This window comes from Triturus cristatus, chromosome 3_2, assembly GCF_964204655.1.
Source record: "Triturus cristatus chromosome 3_2, aTriCri1.1, whole genome shotgun sequence".
Taxonomy (NCBI): domain Eukaryota; kingdom Metazoa; phylum Chordata; class Amphibia; order Caudata; family Salamandridae; genus Triturus; species Triturus cristatus.
The window spans coordinates 890,472,568-890,487,953 of record NC_140584.1 but is presented as its reverse complement, the minus strand read 5'-3'; the positions used below and the strand labels follow the sequence as shown (position 1 = coordinate 890,487,953).

General features: G+C 45.8%; 1 pseudogene across 1 annotated transcript in view; it reads right to left on the bottom strand.

The window, feature by feature from the left end:
- The window catches only part of LOC146858397 (transient receptor potential cation channel subfamily V member 1-like), a 989,609-nt pseudogene that overhangs the window by 613,275 nt on the left and 360,948 nt on the right, over positions 1-15,386 (bottom strand). Inside the window, exon 2 of the transcript XR_014980020.1 lies at positions 6,201-6,530. The product of XR_014980020.1 is annotated as a transient receptor potential cation channel subfamily V member 1-like (transcript). The remainder of the gene's footprint in view (positions 1-6,200; positions 6,531-15,386) is intronic.

Here is a 15,386-nt window from a genome sequence, read left to right as displayed (position 1 = left end):
GAATATATTGAGGGGATACGAGATGCCGCGGATGTGGTTATTCACTCCGACGCAGGAAAGGCGGACTGCTTCCGCTCCTTCTATAGCAAGCTCTACTCGTCGGACTCTTTGGAAGGCCCAGCGCAGTAGGATTATCTGCAGGGGTTGCCACTTCCCCAGGTTGCCGCTGCTGCCAACGCGGACCTCTGCGCCCCTATCTCGTTAGAGGAGGTCACCAGGGCCATAATGGTGCTTAAATTAAATAAAGCTCCTGGGCCCGATGGCCTTACAGCCCTATTCTATCGCACCTTCGCGCCGGACCTGGCCCCACGCTTGCAATCTCTTTTTAACGCCATCGTCACTCAGGGGGTGGTCTCCCCGTCCATGGCGGAGGCGGTTATCACGGTCCTCCCCAAGCCGGGGAAACCCAGGGATCAATGTTCCTCTTACCGCCCAATCGCGTTGTTAAACCTGGACGCTAAATTGTATTCCTCTATTCTGGCCGCAAGGCTCAATCCTCTACTGGCAGCGCTGATACATCCCGGCCAATCAGGTTTCATTCCAGGGAGGCAAACGCATGATAACACACGACGCATAGTGCATCTCATAGAAAAAGCCTCTAGGCGACACTTGCCGGCCGTCCTGGTTGGTCTGGATGCCGAGAATGCGTTCGACCGGGTGGACTGGGGTTTTCTCTTCTCCACCATGCGTCGGATGGGCTTTGCGGAAGCCTTTATTTCGATGATCCGGGCCAACTATCGGATTCCTACGTCTCGTGTTCAGGTCAATGGGACTTGTTCGGTCTGGATGCCGAGAATGCGTTCGACCGTGTGGACTGGGGTTTTCTCTTCTCCACCATGCGTCGGATGGGCTTTGCGGAAGCCTTTATTGCGATGATCTGGGCCAACTATCGGATTCCTACGTCTCGTGTTCAGGTCAATGGGACTTGTTCGGCTCCGTTTGCCCTCTCTAGGGGCACCAGGCAGGGGTGCCCTCTGTCCCCCCTCCTGTTTGCCCTGAGCATTGAGCCACTGGCGATGGCCATTCGGCGCAACCCGCAGATTACGGGTATCCCGTTTGCGGGAGAGGACCACAAGATTTCCCTATTCGCTGATGATGTGCTTCTATCCCTCACTCGCCCCTCCGAGTCGCTTCCGACTCTCCACGCAGAGCAGCGGCGCTATGAACGGGTGGCGGGGTTCAAGATTAATCAGGACAAGTCGTACATCCTTAATCTTACACTTCAGGGTGATGAGCTATCGCGCCTCCAGCAGAGCACACCTTTCCGTTGGGCGACTACATCGCTCCAATACTTGGGAGTTCAGCTCACCCCATCCGTAGATGATCTGTATAAGGTCAACTTCCCCCCCCTTCTTGCGCATATTAAGGCTGACTTAGCGCGCTGGAAGCCTTTGTTTATCTCCTGGCTGGGGCGTATTCATTCGCTTAAAATGACAATATTGCCGAAGTTGCTCCACTTGTTTCAAGCCCTCCCCATTGATGTTCCTCTCTCCTTTTTCTCGACTATACGCACCCTATGCTCTCGCTACATCTGGCAGGGGGGTAGAGCTCGTCTGTCATTTTCCTTGTTGCGGAGGCCTCGCTCTGCGGGCGGGTCCGGCCTCCCCGACTTCTACCTCTACTACAAGGCGGCTCAACTGCGCGTATTGATAGAATGTTCGAAAAGAGAATCGGATAAACATTGGCTACATATGGACAGGTCGGTGGCGGGTCGGACAATTTGGGATTTAGCGTGGCGCCCGAAACGAGATAGACCGGAAAACGCATACATCAGCACGCCCACTAGAACAACGTTGCGGGTTTGGGACACCCTGGCGTCGGACGAGCGGTGGACCACATTCCCTTCCCCCCACACACCTATTCATGGGCTGGCGGCCTTCCCGCCGGCGCTCACTAGAGGGCCATTCGCAGCGTGGGAGGAGGTGGGTTGTTTAATGATCGGACATCTCTTTAGGGGGTCACGGTTGATGACCTTCTCCAAATGCAGGACTGACTTTAGCCTTCCACACACTGAACACTATCGATACCTCCAGCTCAAGCACTGGCTTCAATCACAGGAGGTCCAGGCAGCGATCCACAGGCCCCAGACACCTTTTGAAAAATTTGCGCGTACTACCACTACTATGAGGGGGGCAATCTCATTTCTTTATGGTCACCTTTTGGCAACTGTAGTCTCCCCGTCCCCGCGATTTAAGACTAAATGGGAGGAGGTGCTGCTTAGACCAATTGAGGAACGGGAGTGGGAGGCGTTGTGGTCGGACATCTCTAAGCACAACCACGTGATAGAACTGCGAGAGGCTCACATGAAGGTAATGGTGGATTGGTACCTATATCCAGCCAAACTGCGGCGTATTTTTCCAGGCACCTCTGACCGCTGCTGGAGGGGCTGTGGGTTGCTGGGGGACTTTGAGCACATTTGGTGGACCTGTCCTACGATCCGCCCCTTCTGGGAAGAGATCTTGGCGCAAATTAAATCTATGTTGGGCTACCCGATCCCCACCTCAATGGCGACAGCATTGTTGGGCCTACGAGATCCCTCCCTGCGCTACCAAACCAGAGCAGATAAGGCCGTGATGTGGCTGTGCTTGGGGGCGGCGAAGGTGGCTATTGCCGCCAATTGGAAGAAGCGGGTGGCTCCCACGGCTTCGATGTGGCATGCCCGCCTCTGGAGACTCCTGAGTCTAGAGAGAATGGCGGATATCTTCAGGGATGACTAAGCCGCGTTTGAGCTCAAGTGGGGCCCACTGGTGACTTTCCTTTCTAGAGGTCTGCCGGCGGCGGTTTGTCCGCCCCAGCTTAGGGGCCTGCGGCTTTTCCAGTTGTAGTCGGCCGCAGCGGATATGGGTGACAACCCCTGCTTGCATGGTTCGCTGTTGCGGGGTTCTTGGGTGAGCCCTTGGCCGGTCTCCGCTTTGGACGGGCTTCTCCCCTCCCTTGCCCCAGCCCAGGGCCTTCGGGGCCTCCACCGTAGTCCCTCCCCTGTCTCTTTCTCTCTCACTTTTCCCTCTCTTTCTCTCTTTTGTCTCTTATGTTTTGGGGGTGGGGTGGGTGGGGAGGGAGGGAATGTGGGGAGTTGGGGTTGTTTATAAATTGAATTTGCAGCTTCATGACACAGTGTCAGCAGGATGCTTAGACCAAGCCTTTTACGTGCCGGACCGGCACTGGACTGTTAGTACTCGATGGACGCCCATTGGAGGTTTCCGGGACATAATTCCCGGGCCTGCTTCCCCTCTTTATTTTAGCTCTTCTGTACCTCTCCAATAGCGAATGTTACGGTGGGGGAGGCTCGCCTCTTCTGGGTTTGACTAAGGGTCGATGCGTTGTTGTTATATCCATTATCGCTTGATGGTCCATTCAGCTATGAGGCACATGTCATGGTCTGTTCTGTTTGTTATGCTTCTTTGATGCCTAATAAAAACAATTTTGACAAAAAAATATATATATATGTTTGCAAATGTGGTCCTGGATCATATTATTGTACAAGGACTCCTTCCCACTTAACTAACAGCCGTGTGCAAAAGAGCAATGGGGGAGGGGTTGTAACTCATTGAGAATTTGCACTGCAAATGGCATGCAAATCTGGCGCATAGCCTTGAGTTGGGATTTAATTTCAGCTCTCCCAATAATTAGATCGGTTGCCCTGTTCCTAGCATTTGGTTGTAAGCTCCTATTTGGATTTCCAGTCAGTATGGTAATTTTTTAGACTGTTTTCCAAATAAGAATACTGTAAGTAGAGTTCAGGCTCAACATGGCTGCCTCCATGATGGTTTTGTAAATGAAATCTGGTATTGATTGCTTTCTGTTTGCAGAGGAAGCGTGACACCGTCTGGTGAACAGCGGCAGTTTCTTCACTTGGACAGGTGAGTCTTCTTTCTTTACCTCCTGCCCACCTCTTCATCAATGCCTTGCTCTCACCATTACCTCTTTGACCAAGTAACCTTAATGTTGAACTTATGAACCTTGTAACCATATCTCATCGGGCACACTATATGAAATAAAAGGATTGGAACATTTTAAAGGCAGCCCAGTCCTATTAAAAACCTAAAATAGTGGTGTTAACATGATGCTGATGTATGTTAATTTCTTTTTCCTCCAGACTCTATGAAGTCTATGTGCAGGGATGAAGGCTGGTCATCACTGGACAACAGATCTATGAGAAGGAAGCTGGCTATCAAGATTTGCAATACTGGAAGAGGACTAAAGAAAACTCTGAATCTAAAAACAAACATTGAAGTTGCCGGCTTTCATTAAGCCTTTTTGTAGTATTCTGGCATTTTTCCCCCTCTTGAACAGTATCATTGACTTTCCTTATGTTCTCGTGTTCAGTATCATGGCTCCTATGGGGCCAAAGGTGTGTTTTAGATCAATAAAATTACATGTTAACACATCCCCTTTGATGCTTTTTCATTTAACCATTACTTTTTTCAGTCTTTTTCCACTGGTCACCACATTAAACAGCTTCAGATAATGCTCTGTACCTCCAAGTAAGGCAAGTCCCAGTGAGTCAGGAGTGTGGGAGTAGCTGCACAAATTGTTAATCCTATCTGAATGCAAAGTATAACCTTGTTGAAGCCACTACTTTTGTATGCATATGGTATTTCTACAGCACAAAGCAAACCAAAAGGACTGTTTATGAGATTTATTTTGTACAGTGCCCGCATCTCACGGTAGAGTTTAAAAAGTAGTCTTTCCAGAGTAGGAGAATATTGATCTTATAATTGGGACCAGATTTATGGAAGTTTTATTTTTGGTTTGCTTAAGTTTTATAATGCAGACTTGATGCAAAATCTTTTCAGGATTTATAAACCAGAGCAAATTGGTATTTGTTACAACACTCACCCACAATGGAAAAGCTTTCAGGTTTTTCTAGACATAGTATTCTTTGCACTGCAAGAGGGCCCTTCCAGGACAAAACCTAAGCTAGACTCTCGCAGAAACCTTTGCACCATAGTGCAAATGTGTGTGCATGGTGCTCGACTGCCTAATGGTGCAGTGGTGCAAGGGAGAGGGGTAGACATGGCACATTCCTGCTCTCACCCTCTGATGCAACGCAGCAAATTTGGGTGTTGCGCTGCGTTAAGTGACACTTTTGTAAATCTAGGTCTTACTTTAGAACTCATGGCATTGCAAATAATTCATGGTATTGTATAAAGAAGGCATATTGCATCCAAGAGGCCTGTTTTTGACAGGAAGGTTGATTGTGGAGGTGATCCTCTAAATATTTCCCTAGCAGGAAATCCATATTCCTAAACTAATAGTGGGACCCTGAAAGGGAATACTGGCAGTCGGCTAATGTGCTTGTAACATGGAATTTTTAAGGTGTAATCCTAAATAATCTATGCTCATTTTTGAGTTATCATTAAATCATCCTGGAGTAATCCACACTACTCCTGAAATTGTCATGGGATCATTCCAGAGTAATCAACTTCCATCCTAAAGCTGTAATAGGATCATCTAAGAATAATCCACAATCATCCTTAAATTGTCTGGAGCCCATCCTGGAGTAATTCACACTCACCCCAAAGTTGTCAATTAGTATTTGTGGAGTTGTAAAAGGTAATCACTCACTGCCAGTGGAAGTCATCAGAACACCATCCTAGAGTAGTTTTTGTGATTACAGTAAGAGTCATCCCATTTAAATATTTTCCCCTATAGGCATACTTCAGGATGGTTTGGGATGACGTCCCCAGATAATTGCAGGAATAGCTCAGCTGAAGTCATCAGATGGCTTCAGAATGACTCCAAGGTGATCTTCCTTTTTGACCAGGGACTACATTCGGTGCATGGCTTTTAACCCTTAGAGATTCACATTATTCGACATTACACAGCATCTATCCTTTTAAAGCGCTGCTTTGAACACCACCCTTCCTACCTATAAACTCCGGAGTCATGTCATAAACACAAACAACAGCAGGAAGAGAACTAAACAGCTGTCTTTAGTTTAGGTAGCTTCCCGTTCTTGCCCAATACCACGCCCCTATTCAACAATCAGGAGGCCCCTGGTAAAAGGAGAAGCGCGAGGCCCTGTAATGTCAACAGAGGTCAAAGGATGAGTCATCCAACATTCGACACCCTGGCATGTTGGCAACCGAGGTCCACGCATGCGCGCAGTGCATGAACTCTGACGCAAGCATCTACCGCATGAGTATACAATAATGTAGACTGGAATATTTCCCGGAATCCGCCGGGTATCTACTTACAGATCGGGGTTGGCAATATTGAAAAAGTTAAAGTAGATTCCAGGGGATAGCCTTGTATTTGCGCCCTCCCCTTGCAAGTTGGAGTCCATGGGGGGCCTGTTTTTGTCTGCGTCTTTTCCTTTCCTGTTCTGCTGGAGGTTGCACAAACTGTCCTCGTCTTGGACTTCCAGTCGGACCGGCCGGTCCTTGTCCCTCAGGGATGTCCATGGACTATCCGAGTCGGAGTCCGGCGCGTTGCTCATCTTAGCTGAGAGCTTCCCCCCAGGCCTTGGAAGAAGGTGATCCGCGAAGAGTCGAGGGGGGCTTCAAACCCTCCACGTGTGGCGTAACCTGCAGGGAGGCAGAAAAAGAGACACCTGAGTCACTGGAGTCTAGGGTGCTGCACTCAGGAAGCGGAGGGTGGACTCCTTCCTGCCTGCAGACGCAGCTGCAGAAGAGAGTGTGTGATAAGGAACCGAGACAGCCCAAAGCCTGGTTAGACCACACGACAAGATGCCTCATCTTACTCTTCCGCTTAAGGTTACTACTGTTTCTGTGTCACAGCTTCTAAGCACTTTGCACATTTGCAACTAACTACATTACAAGGGCTACCAAAATCAACCATGCACCCTCCCTGCATGCTCTCTGTCATTGCCCTTGCTTTCCTTTCCTTACTGCACGGCCGTCACTGCCCAGGTTGATTTTTAGGAGTCGCCTAAGACAGCTTTAGCTTATGTTGTAACACACAATACACAAATAATACACGACTTGTTCGCAAAGAGTATACAGATATAGAAAGCTTCAGCCACTGGCTATTGTGGTTCATCTGGCTTTAATCACTGGTTTAGGTGTCTTCAGGGAGTTTGTAGCATTCCATGGTATTTCGTGGACATGAGGTATTTTAACATGCATTAGTAGAGCCATTAGATCTGACTTGTATGTTGACACCTGCTTATAAGTGAAAACCAAAGCAAAACTCATTGCTTTCAGTATAGAATACGTTGAAGATGCAAAGAATGTAGTGTGTGATGGTTCAGTGTACCTCTGAGATGTAAAATATCCCTTCATGCATTCCAAAGCGAGCAGGAGGTGAGAGAGAATGACTCTTCTGAACAGAGACAAAGTCCACTCAATGGCCCTAATTACGAGTAGATCAGTTAACTGCAATTTGTGTGGTGACTGCATGGCTCACTAAAAGGTTTTGTAATAAATATTGACAGGTTGAATCTGCTGATATTCATCAGGGGAAAAACACCTGGTATTTACCAGCAGAGTTTGGAGTCTCACGGCATGATTTAGAGTTTGGCGGATGGGTTACTCTGTCACAAACATGACAGATATCCATCCCATCCATCGTATTTCAAGTGCCATTGGATATAATGAACCTATAATAGGGTGAACAGGATGTCCGTCACATTTGTGACAGAGTACCCCGTCCGCTGAACTCTAAATCAGGCCCTGATGCAGGTAATTTGAGCAGGTGGTTCCAGGTGAGTACGATTAATACTCCTTTTTAGGGACCAGCACTCATCAGGGTTTTTACGCAGACCAAGAGAGAGTAAAACACAAAAGAAGGAAAGACGGAGGACGGAAAAATTGTGAGAAAGTGTAAAAGCAGGGATTGAAAAAAGGTCTTTTGAAATTGAGATAACGAGGCAGGATGTGCCTGGTGGTGAATGAAGGAGCCCTGGTAGATTCAAGACTCTGCAGCCTTGTTATTCAGCACCCACAACAACCTATAGCACTAGCCATGATCTAAACTTTGGGTCTAGGCACTTATTCTGTTACAAATTTAGGGGCAGATTTCCAAGAAAGTGACGCATCTGTAGAGATGCGTCACTTTCCCTGCGCCAACATGCCAAATCCTTGCTTCACCATGGATGCACCGTATTTACAATACGGCGCACCATGGCGCAAGGATTGACAGATGCGTCAGAAATTCTGACGCATCTGTTGACAGAAAAGTCACGCATTACTGGAGTCGTGTCGCAAGCACGACGCAACTCCAGCAATGCTCAGGACCGCCCTATGCCTAACATGCTGCGTCAATTCTTACGCCTGCTTCAAGCAGGTGTAGGGTTTTGACGCAGCATGGACGTAAAAGTGACTCAGTGAAATCTTGTAGATTTCACTGCGTCACTTTTACGGGGCTTCCTGCGACGGAACGCCCACCCTGCATACATTAAACTTGACGCAGGTTTAATGTGGCATAGGACTTCACAACGTGACACATCTCCCAAGATGCCCCTGCATGAGCAAACCCTGATTGTCAATTCTACAGGCTTGTAAGTGCCGTCAGCCTTTTTTTTTTTTACATATAGTGGTTGCACCGAACCAGGTCATGTTTGGTATCAAACATGTTTTTGGAATCATACCCCAACACTGATTCCAGTGTTGGAAGTATGATCCCAGGCACTGTTGAGCTCTTTTGGGGTAGCCGCCTGTACTCCCGGTAGCAGCCTTTCAAGGTCTGACAGCAAGCTAGTGCTGCTGCCTGCCATAGACATGATTCTGCCCTCCTGCTGCTGAGTCAAGCTCAAGCAGAGGAAGGTAGAACAATAGGTTTCCTGTCACAGGGAGGTGTGACCAGACAAGAATTAGTGTATTTGGCTGGGGTGGGGGCACTTGCCAGCGCACCAGAGTGCTTTGAAGGCATATTTGGTGCCCTCCTTGTATACTCCTGTTTGAACCAGTTCAGGGGGCTTTGGCACAAAAGTGGACAAAGGACATGGGAGTATCCTCCCCTCTATCCAGCCTCTCTTCTGGGAGAGATTCTTGAGTCGTCCAAACCCTCTTCCTAGGGTATTTAAGGGCTTACCTGTGGATGAGTCCTCAGATTCGTTGTGAGACAAGACTTAAGACTGAAACCACATCACTCTAAGAGCATCTAGACACTTGGACTTCGCTGGACTTCACCTGGAATCGAGGCTGCATCAGGAAGACTCCTGCTGCTCCTGGTCTCGCTGTTCTGCAAGTCTTCTTCGTCATATGTTTCTGTGCTTCATCCAGGATCTTCAATCGACTTGTGGGCATCAAGGACACCCTAAGTACTCTCCCTTGAAGTGAAGGAGTCACCCCCCTGCATCTGTAGGCTCCGCAATGAAGCTGACCGTTCTGCTGCTCCTGAGGTCCCATGGACTTTGAATGGCTCAGCAACACAGGTGGTGGTTCTGCAACTGACTCAAGGCTTGACCTGTCCTCTCTGCAATTTTTAGCCCAGTATCCCTCCTCTGAACCGCTGGGACTGAACCCCTTTGCACTTCATCAACTTGCGGTTGCCAAGACTTGTTGGCTCTGCACTCTAGAGATCTTTGGGCTACAAGAAGATTCATCCTACAGCATCTCTTCCTTCCAAGTACAGTGTCCTCACTGCATCCTCTGAACCGTGGGCCTTCCTTCTTGGTGAGCTGCTCAAGGTCCTCTTGCAACTCCTGTGCCTGTGGCCTGTGGGTCCACTTGAGGGTCTTCTACTTCCCCTGCTTGTTTGTAGCCTGCTCTTACTCTCCTGCTTGTGGTGAGTCCCTTGGGCCTTGCTGGTCCCAACGTTGCTCCTTCTTTGCTTTCCAGGCCTGTTGCAGCTGCCAAGGCATGTTGGTGCTCCCGCTGGACACCGAACCCCTGGTTCATGAATTCTGATGTGGAACAGCTCGTGCACAGCTCCTGGTCTATTGCAACATCACCTGGTCCTCACAGCTACAGTGACAAGATCACCGTCAACAATTCTGAACCATCCGACATCGGTGGGCATTGCTCTTCCGTGCATCCTGGTCACCTCCGAGTGGCATAGACTCTGTCCCCTCTGCTTGCAGGTTCTTCACTTCAGGAATCTACCCTTGGATTCCACTGGACTCTTGCACAGTCTTCTCCAGCAGCATCTTTCCTGAAGTCTTCCATTGTGGTCTACAGTGGTTTCCGCAGTCAATACGCGTTTATACACCCTGCTTCCCTGGTGTAGGTATCAGGGTTCCTGGGGTATCCACGGATGAGGTGACTCTCCAACCTTCTGTCTTTCATGTTTTTTTTTTCTTCAGGGTCCACTGGGTAGGGTTCTTCTACTTCCAAACGGCAACTGTGACTTCCCAGTTGACTTCTATTGGACATGCAGCTGTGTTCCCACTCTGCACACAGCCTCCACTCCGTGGGGTTCCTGGGTACTTACCTTGGGTGGTACCTTGTGTCCCCAGCTCCTCTGAGTCTCCTGATCCAAGTCCCGACTTAGGTCGCAGTCATAGCCATATTTTTTGGCAGATAGCCATATTTTTATACATACAGTGTATGGTTCTTTTTCGTTTAACCTACACTACATGATTAAACTGGTAAAACAAGCTGCTTAACACTTCTTCAAGATAAGCCTGAAGGCTGCTCTCCACAGCTCCCACATTGAGAGCTTTCAAAAGGCTATCAAGACCACTAAAATTACTATAAGGCTTGCCTGGATTAGTGCAAGGTGCTTCACTTAAATAAGTGTGCACCATATACTAGGCCAGCCTCATTTTGTCCCTTTGTATTTACTGATCTGAGTTGGATCACTGAATAAAAAAAGTGGCAGTGTCAATTAGTAGGCGTGCCTGCAATATGACACAATAGGCTTTTTTTTTCTTTATAGCTCTGCTACACAGTATCACCATGGCTGAAAAAAATTGTCAATGCCAATATGTCACAAATGTAAGACCTATTGGCTTTGCAAATGCTTATTTAATTATTTATTTATTGGAAGGTCTGGCAACTGCCCAGTGCTGCAGGGCCACTCCTTCTCTTTTTTGGCACTTATGCACACATGATTTTCTTTATATACATTCTAACATGGTGACCTTATTGGAATGGTAAAACAAACAGAAAGCAGAAATGGCCGTTGTACGATAAGAATGAGCCACTTGCATGAAAATAGCACTAAATGCTGGAAATAAATTGGGGTAAAATTCTACCCCAAGAACACATGTAGCAAGTGTGAGCGGTTCTTCACTTTATATGATCTGTTGCATTTAGTGCTATTTCTTATCCCAAAATGCTTTTCGTGACGATTTTAGAGGCACAGAGGCATTTTACAGTAAGAAGTAGCGCTAAATGTAGAATTCTTCTTCTTGGGTAATTCTGCATAATCTCGCAGAATTCTCAGGTAATTCCATGTGATTACACTACACTGAATTATGCGAGTTACGCCCACCCCTAGTTTCAATTTGGTTGTTGGGTGGGGTATTTCGCTCAGCAGTTCAGCTTACTGTAAAGTGCATAAAGGAGTGTCTGGTACAACATGTTCCTTCAAGATTTTGAATGCTGTATCTCAGAGGGGTTTACTTGTAGGGCATAGGGTCTTGAAAGTGATTGTTATTAAATTTGAGCAAGTGTCCTAGTTTTTGAGCCCAATACTCAGACTCCCACTCACAGTCTGCACCTTCTGGAGTCGTTTAATTTGATTGGCTGGTAGTCCTTGGCATAGATATATACATAGATTCCTCAGCTTTTTTAATCAGTCTTATAAAAACTGAATCACTGATGCCTAAAATGATTGAACACAAGTTCATGCAGTGGCCCTCATTCAGAGAAGACTGGAAAACTTGCTGCAATGCCACGATTCAGTAATTTTGTTACTGCCAACGACTGTCGTGTTTTTTTATGCATATTTAGCTTCAAAGGGGGAACCCTGAGCATTGCTGGCTGCATGCTCTTCTGCAGTTAAAGCTGCAAACTTAGCACCAGAGATTTGCTGGCACTGCTTAGCACAAAAAGGGCACTGCTTTCCCAAGCAGGATAGTGGTATTATTGCATTTACGATGTGGAATATCAAGATTATGTTAAACGAGAGGTAATCAACTTGCAGCACATTTAACTGGAGTTTTTACACTTTCCATCCCTGTAAATGAGGGCCAGAAGTTTCAATCATGGCTGAACTTCAGGCCAAGCCCAGAGTCATGGGTCCACTAAACCTTCTGTTAGAAGCTCATTCATGTTCGCTAATAAAGTTTCAGGTCAGTGCAAAGGGATTAGGTGCTAAATATTGACACCTGACAAAAAGCTAATTTGAAACTAAAGTAGACTGCAAACATGTCAGCGGGTGCACGAGTATGTAGCATCCATTTAATATCCTATATTAATACATTTACATCTGACTACGCCCTCCCAAAAAACAAGCATTGTTTGCAATTTTGCTGCTCTAGACAGTGAGTAAAATGATCCCATCTAAAGCAAGTAAACGGAGAACATAGAGGTCTTACAGAATCAAAATAGGATTGGATTTCTCTGCCACAAAGGCTAAAGCACCCACACTCAGCAGTTTACAGTATGTGTACTGTAGTATTCTAGTATAGCGGGGCTTGAGCTAGGAGATGAGGGTTCTCTTCTCCTATGTCAGCTCTTCACCAGTTCTATAGTTGCTTAGTTGCATTCAACATTCTTTTAGGATTGGATTGTTTGAATTTATAGTAGGGCGGTTGGAGGTTAAATGGAAAGCTGGTTGAGGAGTGCTGTCTACCGTGTAGCCCTTTTACATGAATAACCTCATCAAAAACTTGTCCTTCTCCTGTGATGATTACCACAAACTTTTGTCGACGAGTTGGCTACACGGCTACATATGGAACGTTTGTGTGCAACAACGTACCTTCAATTCAACGTTGATTTCTTTGTGTCAAGCATTTCAAACCCAATCTTCTACAAGGGTAAGCCAGTTTTCTGCTTCTGTTTCGTGTCCTCCTTTGTGTATCAAGTTGGTCTTCTTCAGTGACTTCTGTGCTGACCGCTTATCAATCTCTCCGCCTCTGTTGAACGAGTGACTGTGCTGTCTCCCGCCCAACCTGCGCATCAGTATCGGTGTTTGGATTTCGCACACATTTTTTTTCTCATTTCACACAACTGGCACCTCATTTGAAACTTTACCTGACTTTGCCTGATCTACATGTCTATCAATGTCTATCCAACTACTTCTACTTATTATGCCTGACGTTGCCTGACTTCCTGTATGGCCGTTCGTACTATGCTCATTGTTGCCTGACCCTGCCTGACTTCCTGTATGGCAGTGCGTACTAGGCCCAATGTTGCCTGACCTTGCCTGATCTCTGCGTTTTACCACACGTCAGTCCTCCTTGTCTTCAGGTCAGAAGACGATTTCCTAGTTGCCTAGCAACACGCCTCTCTGTGACGCTGTCTACGCTTCCTGCCTAGCAACGTTGTTGTTGGATACCGAAGCCTTTCTCTGGATACTCTTCGCTCAACGATGCATCATTTTTGTTCAGCTTAGTCTGCGGTGATCCGCACACCACCATAACCCTATTTGTACCGTGATTCACACACCTTGTTTGTTCTATTGTTTATCATTCATCTTCTGCGGTGATCTGCACACCATTTAATGCTGTTGTTACACACAGTGATTCCAATACTTTTTTTTTGTGATTGTATTTAGCTTACAAGCAAAGCAGTCATCTGCATACTTTTGTACTTTATTTCTTCATGTTTTTTATTTACATTCTATACATTTACTAATTTCTATTCTTCCTTGTTCTGCACTGTTTTCTGCTTCTTTTTCTCACTGTTTTCTATAATTCCTTATCCCTACAATGTGTACTATGCAATCTGTTGCTCCTCCACCATCATTTCTCAATAATCCTGGTGAACATCATGTCAGATGGGAAATATGGTTTGACGCATTTGAAACTTATATTGGGGCCATCGGAGCTTCAAGATTCAGTGCTGATCGGAAAAAATGTCTTATGCTACACTGATTGGGTTTTAATGGAAGGTCCGTTTTTAAACATTCACCCAAGATAACACATCAACCTGGGGATAACATAGATGAATATCAAGATACTATTACCAAACTTAGGACCAGGTTTGATAAGCAACCAAGTCTCATGGTTTGAGGCATACATTTTTCAAGAGATATCAAAGTGAAGGTGAAGACGTGGATACTTATATTTCTCTTTTGCGCAGATTAGCTTCCTTTTGTCAGTTTACAACTTTTACTGATCAGTTGATCAGAGATCAATTTGTTTGTCATTCTAGAGACAAGCAAAGTTGTCAAAAATTGTTATCCTTAGGGAACCCTCTTTAGAAGAGACTATTAAAAATACGAAAAGTATTGAAATCTCACAAATCTCCTTAAAGGAGTTGGAAGACAAAACTTTAGAATCTGTTAATGTTGTTATTGGAAATAGTAAAGGTAAACAAAGAGATTTTCGTAATTCTACTACAACCAATGTAAAGAGTACAAAATAATTTGATTATACCAGCTCTAAACCTATGTGTTTTTGTTGTGGTAACCCTACGCACCAAAAAGGAAGAAGATGTCCTGGGGCAAATGTTGTTTGTAATTATTGTAAAAACATGAGACATTTTGCCAAGGTATGCTTAAAAAAAAAAATCAAAAGAAAACTGTGGCAAGCGTGATTGAGACAGATCAAGATTCTGATTCAGAAATAGTTTCAGTAGTCACAGATATTTGTGTGTTGTCTGATGATTCTCAGCCTGTAGAGGGTGATCCATCCAGTTGTGTTGATCCTATTGTTGAGATTGTTGTGGGAGGTAAATCTCTTAATCTTCTTGTTGATTCTGGTGACAGGATCACTATGATCACTCACAAACTTTTCAAAGAAACATGGGGTGACAGAACATTAGAGCCACCTGATCGTTCTCCTGTTTCCTATGAAGGTGAGGAGTATTAAACATCTTGGTTACTTAGAGGATGTGTTAGTTTTCAAAGGAAAACATAGGTTGAGAGGAGTCCCATTTAGTGTGAGAGATGATTTGGATAAAGAGTTGAAGTCTTTGTGTGCGCATGGTATTATCAAGCCTACGGAGTTGTCTTTATGGCTGTCACCTTTGGTCATAGCTCTAAAGAGGTGTGGGAAGTTGCATGTCTGTGTTGACTTAAGGTCTTTGAATAGGAATATTTGGGTGGATTCACACCCCTGACCCAAGATTTATGATCTGTTTGCAAGTGTTAGAGGTTCAAAGTTTTTCTACAAATTAGATCCAGCCAGCGCTTACCATCAGATTGAGTTACACCCCGATTCACGTCCTTTGACAGCTTTTGTTTTTCCCTTAGGGACATTTCAATATAAACGTATGCCCCTTGGTTTAGTGTCTGCTGCCTCAGTTTTTCAGCGAGTTATGTCAAATTTTTTGGGTGGCATTGAAGTTGTGTTAGTTTTTCAGAATGATGTGCTAATTCATTCTAAAGATGTTCACTCTCATAAGTTAATTTGGTGCAAATTGTTG